This window comes from Haemaphysalis longicornis, unplaced genomic scaffold, assembly GCF_048455015.1.
Source record: "Haemaphysalis longicornis isolate Haplotype H1 unplaced genomic scaffold, Haemaphysalis longicornis Haplotype H1 scaffold_1, whole genome shotgun sequence".
Lineage (NCBI taxonomy): Eukaryota > Metazoa > Arthropoda > Arachnida > Ixodida > Ixodidae > Haemaphysalis > Haemaphysalis longicornis.
Genome location: NW_027526203.1, coordinates 149,033,010 through 149,048,970, shown reverse-complemented (window position 1 = coordinate 149,048,970; position 15,961 = coordinate 149,033,010). Strand labels below are relative to the sequence as shown.

The window sequence follows — 15,961 nt, the reverse complement described above, 5'->3', positions numbered from 1 at the left end:
GTCAAAGAGAGCGGCAATCTAGCGTCTCATGCGATTTCAGGATTTTTGTAAATATTTTCTTCACCACAGAATGCAATATCTGCTTGAAATGTTTGTCATTTCAGTGTAACTTTTGTTCTCAATCAAATTTAGTCAGAACAATTACACCATGCCGTACGGAAAGCCCCCAATTTGGGAAAAACAGCCCCCACCGGAAACCGCGTGCCATCCGCTCCACCTTTGGAATTTTTTGTCGCGAAGTACGCACGCTGGAGGAAAAGGGATTGCAGTTTTGGGCTATAACCTGGCTTGTGCACAATTAATCCAAATCTGACTGCAAAAAAAAAAAAAAAAAATGCGCGTGTACACGCACGCTCGTTCTGTCGTGGAATAGGCGAGGAGCGAATCGGCTCTGGTTTAACACATCCAAACCTAGCTATCGCGAGCGGACGCAAACACTGCGCTTATAGGGTTTCGTGAAAGTTTGCCTTTGAGATTTTTCAGCCGGTATTCCAGCTACATATACGGGATGGCTGGACTCATCCTTTCGCCTGCGCTGGAGGGCACGCATGGACAGCCCAGCTGGCGCGCCATCGATGGCAAGACTGAGAGATCAAGCGCCGCCGAAGCAGGCGCTAAACCCACGCCAATCATGGGGTTGACTTGCGCTAGAATGGAGGGTGCTGTGGGATGAGAATTCGTCTGCAATCGCCGAAGACTGGTGGCTTCTTCTCTGGTTAACTGAGGATGAGGTGGTGGGAATTTTCTTCTGCCGAACCTATAATGTTCCAGGACGTCTGAATACCGGAGACGTGGGTCCGTTTTGGTGTCAGCGGAGCAAATTCCGTCTAGGGTAATGGCCCTGTGTATGTACGCGAGGGCAGCCGTGTGAGCCGCCTCATTACCGTCCATGGATTCATGGCCAGGAACTCAGACGATTTCCATATTAGGTAGCTCTGCATTGGTTTTCAGAATAGTCAGTGCTGGTGTAGGTATGCGCCCCCGCTGATAACTGCGACATGCCGCTTGCGAGTCAGTTCGTATAGTTATAAAGTCCTTGCTGGTCGTGGCAGCCAGGGCATCGCAACTTCCTCTGCAACTTCTATTGAGGTTGTACGTACAGTCATAGCTGTCATTTCCTGACCGGCTGTGCTGGTTGATTTGGATATATGGCTGCGTCGCTGAATCTTGTTGTTGGGTTATTTCCATACTTGGCATTCACGGCTTTAGCTCTAGCGATACGGCGTGCCTTGTTGTGAACGGGGTGCATGTTTCTTGGTATCGGTAGAACTCGGATGTGCTGTCGAATCTCTAAGGGAACACGTGTCTTGTGGTCTTGCATGGGTCGCATCGAATATCCTGGCTGTCTTAAAGTCGTCCTTCCCGTATAAGTTAGCTTCAATCGTTCAAGCTGAGAGATTCGGTGTGCTTCCTCTATCTCCTCCCAACTATTATATATTCCAAGTTGGAGCAACCTTTTCGTTGATGTCTTTGATGGTAGTCCTAAGGCAATCTTGTAAGCTTGTCGAATTATAGTATTAAATCTGGCCTTCTCCGTTGTTTTAAGGACAAGATAGGGCGTGCCATATGCGACCCTGCTGATGAGCAGTGCTTGTATGATGCGCAGGGTATCCGACTCCAGCAAACCAAACCTTCTATTCGACACCCGATGTATGAGGAGCATAAGCTGGCTGAGAGAGCGGTTGAGAGGGGCAATTGTATGCATTCCTGATCCATTTTTGGGAATCACAAGCCCTAAAGTACGCAGATGGGGCACACTGGGAACTGGTTTGCCCTGTATTGTGAGCTCGGGCTCAGGGATGCTTTTCGTCCTGATGATGATGATGAAGTGATTGTTGGGGGGGGGGGGGGGAGGGGGGACAGAGGCCGGTAACTGTCTGGCGTTACGCCGACACCTCAACCGGCCGAACGGAAGCGAGGAGAGTGGGAGAGACGAAAGAGTAGGTGAAGTGGGGGGGGGAAAGGGTGTAGGGAAAAGGTGAATGGGCAGGTAACAGGAGTCGCACACACGCAAATGTCGCAGTACAGTGGGGTAGGCGGGGATGACAGGGTGTCACAACAAGGTTAGCGGTTGACAACGAGTACAAAATAAGAAAACAGGGGGTCACACCAGAATTAGCAGGTGGCATAGGAAACGGAGTAGAATAACTGGGGGGCACAACAGAAATGGCAGAAGACATCGGAAGCAGAAAATAATAACAGAGGGATACATCAACATTAGCGGGTGACATCGGATTCGGAGTAGAATAGCATGGGGGGGACTCAGCAGAAAGTAAAATAATGATAATAATAATAATAATAATAAAAAAAGGAATGATAATAATAATAATATTAAAAAAACAGTGTAAAGTGTAAGACATTGGATACTGAGTGGGTTAACAGGGGGTCACATCAGAATTAGCGGATGGCATCAGTAACATATGCAGGGAACGCGAAAACAACTGGGGGGGGGAGACGTAACAGCAGCAGCTGTACGGGCGACAGATAATGACAACAGCTGTGCTAGGTACGACCGACACTGCAGGGGAAGAAAACAATAACAACAAATAGTATCTCTGCGTAGCTTTCCCAGATATTAGAGTTAGCAGAGCTGACTTCTCTGGGGCGCATTGTAGGCGTCGGGCTCGAAGGTATTCGTGTGCCTTGTCGATGGCTAATTGAAGGGGGTCTTGTTGCTCCCCCATTGATACCGTGGGGGTCCAACGGGTCAAGTCATCCGCGTAATTCGCATACCGTAGATGCTGGATGTCATTGAGTATCCGAAGGAGATCTTTCAATACTATATTGAATAGGAGCGGTGATAAGTCAATAGCAAGAAGATTACCAGGATTTTTTTTACACATACTTTTCCTCTTTTTCTCGCTTCAGTCGGGGATCTGGAAATCCGTAGCCTTATTTAAAGCCCTTACGTAGGTATAGAAATACACTGCCCAAGTTTAGTGTTTTGGTGCAGCGCTTTAATCTGTGCGCTGATGAATCAGGGGTCGGTCGCCCTCGCGCTTGTCTGTTTAGATAGAAATATTGCTGTGCCAAGTTGTAAAACAAGCCATCTTTGGAAATTTGCTGTTTTGATAATCTTCGAAGTTATAAAAATGTTAAACGCTGTGGTCATAGCAAGCTGTTAGGTTTGCCGGATATTGTGTGATTAGAAATTATGAAACAGAAGAGTGTGACCTCAATAATAATAGTTCACGATATTCGCCCAATAATCCAACCATTCTGCAGAAGGCTTAACTCTGCAATTGGTGCTCAGCATTGGGTCCATTCATGTCATCCATCAAATAACCCAGAAATCCTAGGGATACAGCAACCCTCTTTACTTCACATGGCTTCTAGGGATTACATGAAAACTTTTACCACCGTGGAAAGAGCTGAAGTGTGCAAAAAACTAAGAGACAAGGGTGTACAGCAGACTTATGCCCACATCTTTAACAGATAGCTCACAAAGGATATGCGGGCATGTTAGTTTTTTTTTTAATGGGCGGAAATTTGCCATTCTGAAGTACGTGAGACAATAAGGGGTCACCATGTCTCTGAAATTATACCTTTAATGGGAGCCGTCACGACTACACGTAAATTTACCAAGATTTCAGGAGTCATTAGCGAGATTAATAGACTAAAAAAATTGCCTGGCGATTACGGTACTCCCTAATGCGATATTTGGGGGCAGCAGCAGTGCGCTGAGGCAGCACTCGCTTGTGTGTTTTCTCGACTGCAGCGATGGGGAGCCTCTGCGACGGCGGCGTGAAGTGCGTCTTAGGTGAACGCACATCATAGTCACGCGCACGCCCCCCTTACTTTTTCGCCAAGCTTCGCGCCCTCAAAGGCCTTGTGCGGGCACAGCATACTGCCACCCCCCCCCCCCCCCAACGCACACTTCGGAGAGCGCTGGCTGGCGCAGCCACGGCGCACCGCCCCCCCTCCCAATTTCGCGACACTCTCCTCCTTTGCTTTCTTTCATATCGTTCGCTTTTTTTTCACTCGTGGGTCCAGGCCATCGTCCCCTCTCTTACGCCGACAACCGGCTCAGCCCAGAGACGGCCGTCAAAGGGCTTCGCCCTCAAATAACTATAAACAATTGGAAAGTAAAAATTCAAAACCCATTAGGGAGCCGGCCTCTTTCATTTTATGCATATCAATATCAATAACACCATATATGATTATTTACCCGGTTAGAAACACCAAGATAAATTAACCTATGTAATGCAATTAATCCGCAGGTGCGAGGCTACCGTGGCCGCCATCGTGGATAAACTCCACCGTGCGGTGCCCAGTTGGCATGCCGTCGACAAGTCCTGCGTGGCAGAGCTCCTGCGCTGTCGAAGAAGTGGGCTCGTTTGTGGAAGGCAGCTGCATCTGCCCTATGGGCCTGGCTTCATGCCCGCTTTTTGAGGAATGGGTGTGATGGCAGTTTTGCTGAACAATCTAGACTGGTAGACCAACGAACTTTAGTGTTAATGCATTCATTGTGTTGCGTAATATAGATGCCAACATCCGATCATCGAACTGCTTGTGTGGTGTGCGTCTGTAGTCTGGAACATATATATTGCGTTGGAGTGGCGTCATTGAGGGGCGCCCTGAATGGGGGAGAGAGGGCCGGCACTTGCGGCCCCTCGCGGGTCTCCCTGCCGGTTGTTAGCACAAGAAACGGCGTAGCAGCAGCGTGCAACCCTAGGCGGAATCGACTATACCCCGCCTTATTAGAGTGTTTTAGTACAGCGTTTGTTGCCTTTGCGTATACGGTAAACACTAAATTTTTGCGCCACGCTACGTAAACACCGCGAGGGGAGTTTTATTAGAGCGTATCATCAGTTTTGCGTAGTGACCCGCCAATGCTTTCGGTGCCATCTGCCGAATGTTTTGCGAAATGACTCGCCGGGTGATCTTGGACATTTTATGACTACCCAAACAAGTACGTACAAACAAACACTTTCCGATTAGTATTGAATGCAACACGGCCATAACACGACATCAATATTCTCTTACCTGAGTACGTTCCATAAAGAAAGCGTTGAAGCCCTGTGGCACTTCTTTCGAGCAATCGCACAGAACGCCCTGAACCGAATGCCCGGGTTTGACGCATACATTTTATTCAACTTCAAAACAGTCCAGAGATGCGTTTCGAACGAACACAACGTAACGACATGCGTTGCAAGTCAGAACCGCGATTGAAAGGCGATCGGGTGCCTCCTCCTGCCCGTCGTAAATTTGGCACTCACCTCGCGCGCTGTCCATACCCGTGCGAGCTGCGCCAGGGCGACGTGCTAACCACTCGACGTATTCAAAAACAGAAGAAGAAAAAACTTGCTCCACTAGAAGCAAATTACTGTACAGCGGAATTACATTACAGCGCAACCGTGGATGGTAGTCGCTTCTTGTCGCCATGTTAGAAACGCAAGCGGCCTCGCGTACGCACACTATTTTGCTGAAATAGCGTCCGCTCGTCTTCCGTCCGCTAAACGCAGGAGCGTCTTAGTGTACGGTGCATGGGCAGTGCGTACAACGCAAAGAAATAGCGTTCGCTAACTGTTTACGTACGGCTGCGTACATTATTCGAAGACCCTCTATTACCACACCCAATACCGAGACACGAGAGGTGTCACCAAGCGCTCTTTTACGGCTGCAACCCTGCGCTTCCAGTTTGAAAACGCGTAACACATCCTGCGAACGAGCCAATTCCTCGCAAGAGACTTTACCGCATTGTTTTACTCTTGACATGATCATTTGTTTTCATGTAATGCCGTTTACAAGCGCAGACCTTTAGAGGCGTAATAAATGTGAGGTCGGGTTTGAAAACTAGGGAGCCTATTTTCCGCACTCGTTGTTGATTGTGGGACCCGGACATGATATCTTCTAGTATGCTGACTTTTGGTTATGGCACGTTGAGCAGTCGGCGGAGCAGCGATTCCACAACACACATTTCGATGCTAGCCCGAATAGGGGCTGGATTATTCGACAAAACTAAAAACTGAGGCTGGCCTGCTCCTGCCTTGAAACTCAGCTTCTGCTAACGCGAAGGTCGAAGTCAGCCGGCGTAGCAACGGAGGCTTGGAATGAAGACCCTGACCACAAAACTGCTTACTTCAACTGTAAATAAACTATATCTCTCTCTCTCCCTCTCTCTCTGTCGTCACTTCACACTTTGGATTTTTGTTACAATGACCTGCGCACCCGTGTGCGTGCGTGTGTGTATCTGTGAAAAAAGAATACGGGTAGCATCCCCTGGTGTTATACGTGGAAAACAGCTTGATACTAAAGATGTTGAATTGCCTGCCTGGTCGCCGCTATTTATGTGTTGCGCTTCTTACTCGCTAGGATTGGGAACTTAAGGCCCGCAACTTTTTTCGCTCTTGGTTATGAACTTATACTGACTGAAAATTTTCATGAATCGGTTTTACTCCTTTTTGAACAGGTATGCAAATCGTTATGCTACTTGGTTAAGTGAAACCGGTACGGAAACAAAACGAAATGCAGACAGCCGATTCCAAACCCAAGGCTGTTTAGCATGGCGCAATAATTTAAAGTCGTATAGTGTAAAGTGATATCGAATCAAGTGTCTGTTGTCTGCTATTGAACGGGAAGTAATCTGTAATGGTTCAATGAATCATTGCTGCGACAACCGGGTTTTTATTAGGAATTAATGCTCAGGTATACCTCGCAGGGCAAATTTACTTCGCGAAAAAAAATTACTGCACGCAACAGTCACATTTTGTGCCCGCAAATATTGTTTTGAAACTTCGGCGCACGTATTTTGGTACTGCCGGTAAACACGTGGAAGAGTGGCTCACGTAGTGGTGAGCTCACTTTCGGTGCAGACAGGGACGCCGTGGCATCGCCTCCTGTATTTTTACAACGCCGAACGCATCAGCCCGTACCGGCCAACCAAGCCCTCTCCTTCTACTCCGGCCACTCTAGGGACCGCTAGGGGGCCGAAGCGAGCAGACGTGTGTCACGTCGAATCCGTGAAATGCCCATTTTCTCTGGCGGAAAAAGATAATGTGCTCCCGAAAATTGCTGTGAGTGTGTTCCGGACGTGCTAAGGAACCTGTGGATACCATTTCAAGCCCGTAAGTGGACTTAGAAGGATTTTGTGGCGCCTTTGTGTTCGACCAAGCCGGACGCCTCGCTAGGCCTAAAATTAGGCCCGGCACGGCGGCCGAAGGGCGCAGCGTTGGCTCACGGGGAGTCTCTAGCGGCACCATGACGATGGAAGTGAGCGTAAACGGTACAGATGTCAATCCGGCGGAACTGGAAAGCTCGGACTGGGTGACGAAAGTTTCGAAACGTGTCGCGGAGCTTCAGCAGCAGCAAAAACGGGCGCGCCAGGATGGCGCGGCAAAGACGATGACCCTCAGCGGCGGAGATGGGGAAGCTGGCAAGATGGCATCGGCCGGCTACAATGACAACAAGTATGGCGTCAGCGGGGGACGCTCGCTGAAAGCGGATTGAAGAAAGCTCGCGGACCGCTCGGTGGCGTCGCACCTGCCGCGCCTTCCAAGCGCGGATCACAAGATTATTATCAGGCCCAGGGAAGGACTGACCCTCACCAAGCTCTCGGTGGCCGTGGTTGGGGGAGCAATAAGGATGGCGGCGGCCATTCCGTGGCGAAAAGCTCAAGAGGACGGCAGGATCATTGTGAACGATAGGCAGGGAACACTAATATACAGCACGCCAAACGTGAATGATGCCAAGAAAATGTTGGCGCTGAAGTCCATAAAGCTCGACGGGAAGGAGTACGAGGTGTCCACCTACATGGTGGCACAAGAAAGCTGTGGCAAGGGAGTAGTGCACGGACTCGATTTGAGGCTGTCTGAGAAAGAACTGCAATTGGCCTTCTCACACCGGCAGAATCCTCCCATTCTTGGTGTGCGGAGGATGGGAAACTCAACCTCGGTGATCATCACTTTTGCTGGTAACTATGTGCCGAGATGGATGATCTGTTTCGGGGCGCCGATGAAGTGTTTTCTCTACAAGAAGAGATATGAAGTGTGTTATAAATGTGGTCAGCTGGGACATCGTTCCGACGTGTGCGACAGTCCGCATGAAAAGTGCAGAGGATGTGGGGAGACCTCCCCGACGAATAAACACACGTGTGTGCCGAAGTGCCGACTGTGTGGCAAGGATCACGTAACCGGAGGCAAGAGATGCAAGTCACTTTTCCGAACGCCCTACATTATGAAGAATCGACAGTGGGAAATGAAGCTGGAAGAGGAAGCAAGGAAGCAAAAAGAACGTTTCAAAACCGACGCGGGAAACCAACGGCGCAGCAGAAAGGACTGGTTTCGAGATCGTTCGTCGAGTAAATCCAAGAATCGCAGCCATTCGAGAGGGCGTTCGGAATCCTTCGCTCGACTGCCATTGCTTCAGACACAGGGGCTCCACAGCAAGGGGCTCCACAGCAGGGGCTCCACAGCAAGTAAAGCCAAAGTCTGCTGGATCAAGGGTGGGTTGGGTAGATAAGGTCTTCCAGGATGCTAATGCAGAAATGGTTAATGCTCTTACAGAGCAAAACAGAATTCTACAAGAGCAAAATGCGGAATTACGCAAACAACTTGATGAGATTAAAACACAACTAGCAAGTAAACCCGAGCCGGAACCGACAACACCCCGGGCAAGTAGCCCTCCACCCTTAAAGAAGAAGAGGGCGAAGGAAACAGCAGACGGGGAAAATCACGGAGCGAGAATTGTAGCGCGGGAGGCTGAAACACACTCGTTGCATGGAATGCTTCAGACGGTACTTGAGCAGCTGAAACAAGTAGGCAATGTTATTGAGCAGATGAGGGGTGAATTTGACTTCAGGGACAAGCAGATACAATGGCTTTACGAAGAGGCTCATAAACGCAAACAAGATGGCTCTGCACCACTGTAACAACACGGTTTGGCAGTGGAACTGTAGGGGTTTCTCACGTAAACTGGCGGTTCTACAGTCCTTTTTGCACAATGGCGATCGACCGGAAGCTATTGAGGTCCAGGTGTGCGGGAAAAATGCTAAATTAGCGGGTTACAAATCCTATACGGGGTCTACCAACGGTACCCAAGTGACAACCTTTGTAAAGAGAAACATTGCAACTCTGCAGCACGAGACGGGGAATGCACAGATCGATCATGTTTTGGTAGAACTCATACCTCGCAAGCGCAAAGACAAGAATCTCTTCATCCTAAACGTGTATAGTTCACCCAAACAGCGTAAATGTGACTTTGGCGATCATTTTACGAAAACCAAGGTTATTACAAAAAGCAGTCCGCTTTTGATAGTGGGCGATTTTAATGCGCACCATCCGGCATCGGGTTATAAATTCACCCCGGTTAAGGGCAGAAATCTATGGAATACAATTCAACAACATGGACTGATCCTCATTACAGACCCGATGAAGCCGACGAGGAAGGGAAATAGCGTATCTGCAGACACGACACCAGATCTAACCTTGGTCTGTAGTGGCATCAACGCCACGTGGTGCAACACCGGGGAAGACCTAGGTAGCGATCATAGGATTCTAGAGGTCATAGTGGAGAATTGCCCACCGGTGGTCAGTAAGAGGAGAGTTAAGGCGACAAATTAGAATACATTTAAAAGAATAAAGACGGGACAGGACCCGATAAATAATATTAACGATTGGAGTAAGGGGGTTATTCAATCTGTTCAGGATGCCACCGAAGTGATTGAACTTGAAGATGATCAGGACGTGGTTGATAGCCATATTGTGAGTTTATGGAAGAAAAAGAAAGAGTTGGAGCAAAAGATCAGCAAGAAAAGAGGTGACCGGAATCTCCGAAAGCAACTTGCTGCATTAAACAAAGAAATCGAAGAGCATGCTTTAGAACTCACGAAGCAACATCGGGGTAATATTTGTGATCAAATGGATATGGAAATTAGCAGTGCCAGGACATGGCGGCTACTCCGACATCTATTAGATCAAGAGAAAACCAAGTCGGAGGCTCGACAGCAGCTTCAAAAGCTCGTCTATAAATATGAAGGTCCGACGAAGAAACTGTTAACGGAGGTTAGGGATCGATACCTCAGTTGTGCTGGAGTTGACAGTCTCCCTGAGTACGCGGGCTCGAAACCCGGACTTGGATAGTCCCATCATGGTCGCGGAAGTGAGGGCTGAAATCAACCGCCTCAGAACCAAAACGGCTACCGGGCCGGATAAAATCAGCAACAGGATGCTCAGGAATCTTGACGACTGTTCCATTAATAATCTAACAACGTATATGCAAAAATGCTGGGACAGGGGAGAGACACCGCAAGAGTGGAAATCTGCGAACTTGGTCTTGATTCCGAAGCCAGGGAAGAAGCTAAGCTTTGAGCACCTCCCACCAATTTCTATCACATCTTCTGCTGGAAAATTGATGGAGCACGTAATCCAAACTAGATTGAATAGATTCATGGAAGATCAAAACCTGTACCCGGATACTATGGTAGGCTTCAGACCACACCTGTCGGTATGCGATGTCATGCTGCAGCTGAAAGAGCAGGTTATCGACAGAAAGACTGTTGATACTGGGGTAATTGTGGGCCTGGATGTCTCTAAAGCGTTTGATAATGTAAAACAGGCAACAATACTCGAAACCTTAGCGTGCTAAACGTAGGCGTGAAGACGTATAACTACGTAAGGGATTTTCTCTCCAATCGGACTGCAACCATCAGCTTGGGAGGAGAGTCGCTCGAAAATATTAAATTGGGGAATAGAGGGACACCGCAAGGGTCCGTCCTCTCTCCGACCTTGTTTAATGTAGCGATGATCGGGCTTCCAGGGCCGCTGGACGAAATAACAAACCTGAATTACACCATATATGCGGACGACTTGACGCTGTGGGTGAACAGGGGTAGCGACGGCCAAATTGAAAGTACACTTCAGAAGGCCTTAGATACAATAGAAAAATATCTTGAGCCGATCGGGTTGAAATGCTCGGCAGAAAAATCAGAGGCTCTTTTTCTACCATCTCCAAAAAGAAAAGCAACAGTCCCCCTTCTAAGAGCTACGACATTGCTTTACGAGTGAATGAAAATGCCATTCCGACCGTAGACAGTATTAGAGCCCTAGGGCTGCGCATACAAACAAATGACAAAAACACTGAAACTATCAGGAGACTTGAAGCGAGTACCAGCCAGACGTGCTGGTTACTTAAGCGTATTTCTAACAAGCATGTGGGGTTGAGAGAGGCCAATCTCTTGAGATTGGTTCAGGCTTTCGTCATAAGTCATGTACTATTCGTTGCACCCTATCTCAAACTTTGTAAAACAGAGAAAGATAAAATTGAAATCGTACTCAGGAAAAGGATCAAAACTGCACTAGGTCTTCCTCCGAACACCCCGACGGTAAAGCTTCTAAGACTAGGTGTATCAAACACTCTGGATGAGCTCGTAGAAGCCGCCACGGTGTCTCAGCATCAAAGACTTTTGAGAAGTAAAACTGGAAGGAACATCATAGAGCGCCTGGGATTCGAACCGTCTCAGTGTTCCAAGCAGACTGATATCGTACCTAGACCAACTAGGAATAGACTCATGATTATACCGCTGCCTAAAAACATGCACCCGGTATTTCACAAAGGCAGACGAAAAAATAGGGCTATCGCCTTGCAGGCCAAATATGAAGGGAGGTCTGGTGTGCTGTACACGGACGCTGCCGAATACGACAATAACAAGACCTCACACACAGAGGTAGTAGTTGGTGAGAGTGGAGACCCGGTCTCGTGCTGCACCGTCAAAAACACAAATGCAACTGAGGCAGAAGTAGCTATTGCTCTAGCAATACACAAACCGGTACAAGGGTGGTTGTTAGTTACTCTATGGCAGCCATTAGGAATTATGATATGGGCAGGGTCTCTGCTGCAGCCGCCAAAATTCTCAGACAAGGTCATGTATCAGCAGATCAAATTTCACTGATATGGTGCCCGGCCCACCAGGGTCTGCGGGGGAACGAGAAGGTGCATGCGACCGCCCGAGGCCTCACTTACCGGTCGATCGCAGCTGACTCACCGCCTCCACGCGAGGAACCCCTTCCTTCACGTGACGAACTAAGGACATTCCAAGAAATAATTTCACATTATAAGCTCGGTCGCAAGACCTATCCAGCGGCGGATAAACAGCTCAGCAAAAAAGCGAAAGTTATGTGGAGGAAATTGAAAACCGGGGTGTTTCCGAACCTTCAACTATACAGCAAATGGCATCCGGAAGTCTTTCCTCCTAAGTGCACTCACTGCAATAGCATTGCGGACCTAGTACACATGGTCTGGACATGCCATTTCTATAACAACCCGAACAGAAATGTGGAATCCTAGGAGGTCTTATGACTCAACCATAAAGCAGAAGAGCAACGCAAAGTCATCGGTCTGGCCCTGACCGCCGCCGAATCCCAAGGGATTCCGGCCGATGGTTAAGGGGTGAACGAGGGTCTAGGCTAATGCCCTCTCCCTCATCATTTTAGACGGGTGCAAATAAAAGTTAATTCTCTCTCTCTCTCTCTCCCCCCCAATCGGTAGCCTTCCCAGCGCTTCAATCATGTGACCAGTTCAGCTTTGGGCGAGGCGTGGTGGAGAGTGGCAACGTTGGCAAAACATACTCCGCCGCGGCTATGAGATTTCTAGCGCTGGCGCGAGCGACATTTGTTTGACAATCTCAAACATCGCTGGCCTTGGCAACCAGGCACAAGCCGCTCTCGAAGTCAATTGCGGTTGCGTGATCCCGGTTCAGCTCGGGGCCCCACCTCGCGACATGTTGGCCCTGCAGGCGTACCACTCACTCCCATTGAGAAGCGCGCGATGCGTTTGGCATTGTAAAAATACATAAGGCGATGGCCGTGGCCGCAGGTACTATCAGAGCAGCCTACCGTGGTCTGGGCGAAGCATCACGCATGCGCTGTGTGTGTCGAGCCATAATTTCCTTTCAGCACGCGCATCGCGTCATTGGAGCGTCTGCTCGTTTTCTGCCATGTTGCGCGTTGTCTGCTAGTCTAGCTTTGAATCTGCAATCCTCAATCCTCCCATGAAAATGCCTAATAAAATACCGAATGGGCTTTCCCACCGTAAATTGAATGGAGTTTGTAATGTCCGAGCTTACTTCAAGCTCTGACATTACAAACTCCATTCAATTTACGGTGGGAAAGCCCATTCGGTATTAGGCATTTTCATGGGAGGATTGAGGATTGCAGATTCAAAGCTAGACTAGCAGACAACGCGCAACATGGCAGAAAACGAGCAGACGCTCCAATGACGCGATGCGCGTGCTGAAAGGAAATTATGGCTCGACACGAAAGAGGGACTTTTCCGCCTCCACACCCCGGCCTGTCCCGGGGGGAGGCGGTGCTCCTGCGGCAGTTACAGACCGAGACCGTGCTCACGCCGGCGCTGGCGCGCCACGTGTGCCCGGAACTCTACGAGCGGACCGAGTGCTGTGTGTGTGCGCGAGTGCCCGCGGACCTGGCCCACATCATGTGGGGCTGCAACGAACAGTGCGCGCGCGACGGAGGCGACCGCCTCCCGCCGGACATTCGCGAGTTGATCGGCTCCCCGGAGCACGGCAACCAGCTCAGGGCCGTCCAGCGGCTCGAGGCAGCTCTGGCGCTGCAACGGCGAAAGGAAAGCCAGCGCCCCTCGCCTCCCGGCCCCCGCGGGGGTCGAGCGGACGGCGACGGCGGGGGCGATCCGAGTAACCCGCGCGGCCGGCCGGGCACGACGCCTCGGGCTCCGCCCGCTACCTAGCGCAGGTAGTTAGACGAGGTGCGGCGAAGCCCTGCGTGGCCTGACCCACACCTTTCTCGCAGGACGAATTTATAAAGGTCATTTCTCTCTCTCTCTCAAGCTCTAAGTTTATTCCTGATAAACATTGAGCGGATGTGTTTCTTCGGTTTCAGTGGCAAACACTTTCATCATCATCATCATCATCATCATAATCATCACAAAACATAAAGTGCTGCTAAAATGATCGTCATCTTTTTATCGAGCCTGCTTGAAGCAAGCTGGTGAGTTACATGATACGGACCGATTGCATTGCATAACTAATAAGTACTCACTCAGAAACATTTTCCTTGCGGATTGCAGCTTCCAGCTATCCATACAGCGGCAGATTGCTCCACCGCTACACGCAAGATTAAGTTAACAGACGACGCTCGGACGCTCCGATGACATCATACGAGCGCTGAAATGACATGATACGATCCGATGACATGGTACGAGCAGCACGCACAGGGCATGCGTGCTGCTTCGCGCATCCCACGTTAGGCTGCTCTGATAGTAACGGCGGCCACGCGCTACAGTGTTCAACCTAAGTTAGAACATCGCTGTGCTGTCAGCGTGGGAGGAAATATAACCGTCGGGATCAGCTGATGCGCTTAGCCAATATTGTTTTCTCCCCGCTTTACTGCACTCCAATGGACCAGGAATAACGAAGAGACACTCGCTACCTGCACTTTAAGATAATGTACAGCCTTGGGGGACACCAAAGACAAACCCGAATTTAGTCTAAATAGATAGATTGACACCCGCAGAAACCGAATATAACAGCCTCGGGGGCAGTCCTTAAAAATTTTCGTATAAATAATCGAAAAGTGAAGCTATTAGTCGCCCAGCGGAAATGTTGTCAACGGCTACTGGGCGTATGCGCCTAGAGTCACGGGACGAACAACAGAACGAGAACCACGCATACAAGCTCTCAAAGAAACACATAAAACCTCTCTTTGCGCGTAAACTTTCATAACTCATAAACAACAATAAATTTACAGGAACAATTCAAGGCGTGCCGACATTCGCAAGCTGCCACCTCGGCGCCGGTGGCGGTTGCGATAGTTGTTGAGGGTTCGGCGTAGTCGCATGTCTGTTATCTCCTTGTTTACACTATTGCGGCCAGTAGCGCGTCGGACTTCCGCGGTTCCGCTGTTCTGTGGGCAGTACAGTTGAACCTCATTATAACAAAAACTGACATAGCAAATTATCAGCTAAAGCGAACTAAATACAGACTTTGGTTGGTTACGCTTCATTTCAATTACACGTATTCTTCTATAACGAAACTGAAACCGTGAGAGCTGCACTATATCGGATATAACAAAAAATATTGGGCCTAGAGGCTGAGAAGCTAATTGGAAAAACCCATGTAGTCCTAAATTGCAGAAGTATAAAGGCGCTTTTAGTCGTGGACACAGGAAAACTTCATCCTGCTCAGTGCTACCACCAGACGAAGGTAACATCCTTCATCAAACAAATAAGGACGCAATCCTGTTTTGTCAAGTGAACTCTGTTCTGTGGTTATGTCCCGTGCACATGTTCCGGTTCATTGAGTTCGAAATGCAGCAAGGAGAAAGGTAAGGGTTTTTTTTTCAGCGGTTATTGAAATGTAGAAAAAACACCCGGGGGTCTCTTGCTAGTGCATCAGACCCCCTTAGGGGTAGCGATAAGTTAATGTTCACGACAGGTATGTGTGGGAAATAGCAAGGGAAAAATAGTGAATTGGGATATGAAACGCAGGAGTGTCCCACACTGCCTTCGCTAAATTAGGTGGGTAGGACGGCCGCAGGAGATCATTTAAGGAATTTGGTCGTAAGTTAGCCGGAAGGGTGTCTAGGAGAACCTGTCTTTCAGTTTGAAATTGAGGGCATGTCCAAACAATGTATTCAGTGGTGTCTGGAATTTCACAGGGGATACACATGCCTTGATTAGGTGACGAATGAAAAAACTGTTGTCGTTTTGCAGGGGAAAGGTTGGTAAGTGTCATTAGCTGTCTGAGGCGGACTTGTTGAGAGCGAGAATAGGACTTGGGAATGGGAGTGTGGTTGACCAGGGAGGCGAGCAAGTCTTTCCGTTGTTGTTTGATGGCGGTCCGGAGCTCGTCAGGGTCATAATCGCAGTCCGAAGGCGTCCAGCTGGCTTGGGGCACGGTTGTGAACGATGCACGTGCCGCCGAATGGGGATTCCGGGGATTCCGGGGATTCCGGGGATTCCGGGGATTCCGGCATGGCCGGGCACCCAC

At 49.2% G+C, this 15,961-nt stretch overlaps 1 pseudogene; it reads left to right on the top strand.

The window, feature by feature from the left end:
- The first annotated feature begins 7,584 nt into the window (after positions 1 to 7,584).
- Positions 7,585 to 12,381, top strand: LOC144155098 (uncharacterized; annotated as a pseudogene).
- Positions 12,382 to 15,961: the final 3,580 nt, after the last annotated feature.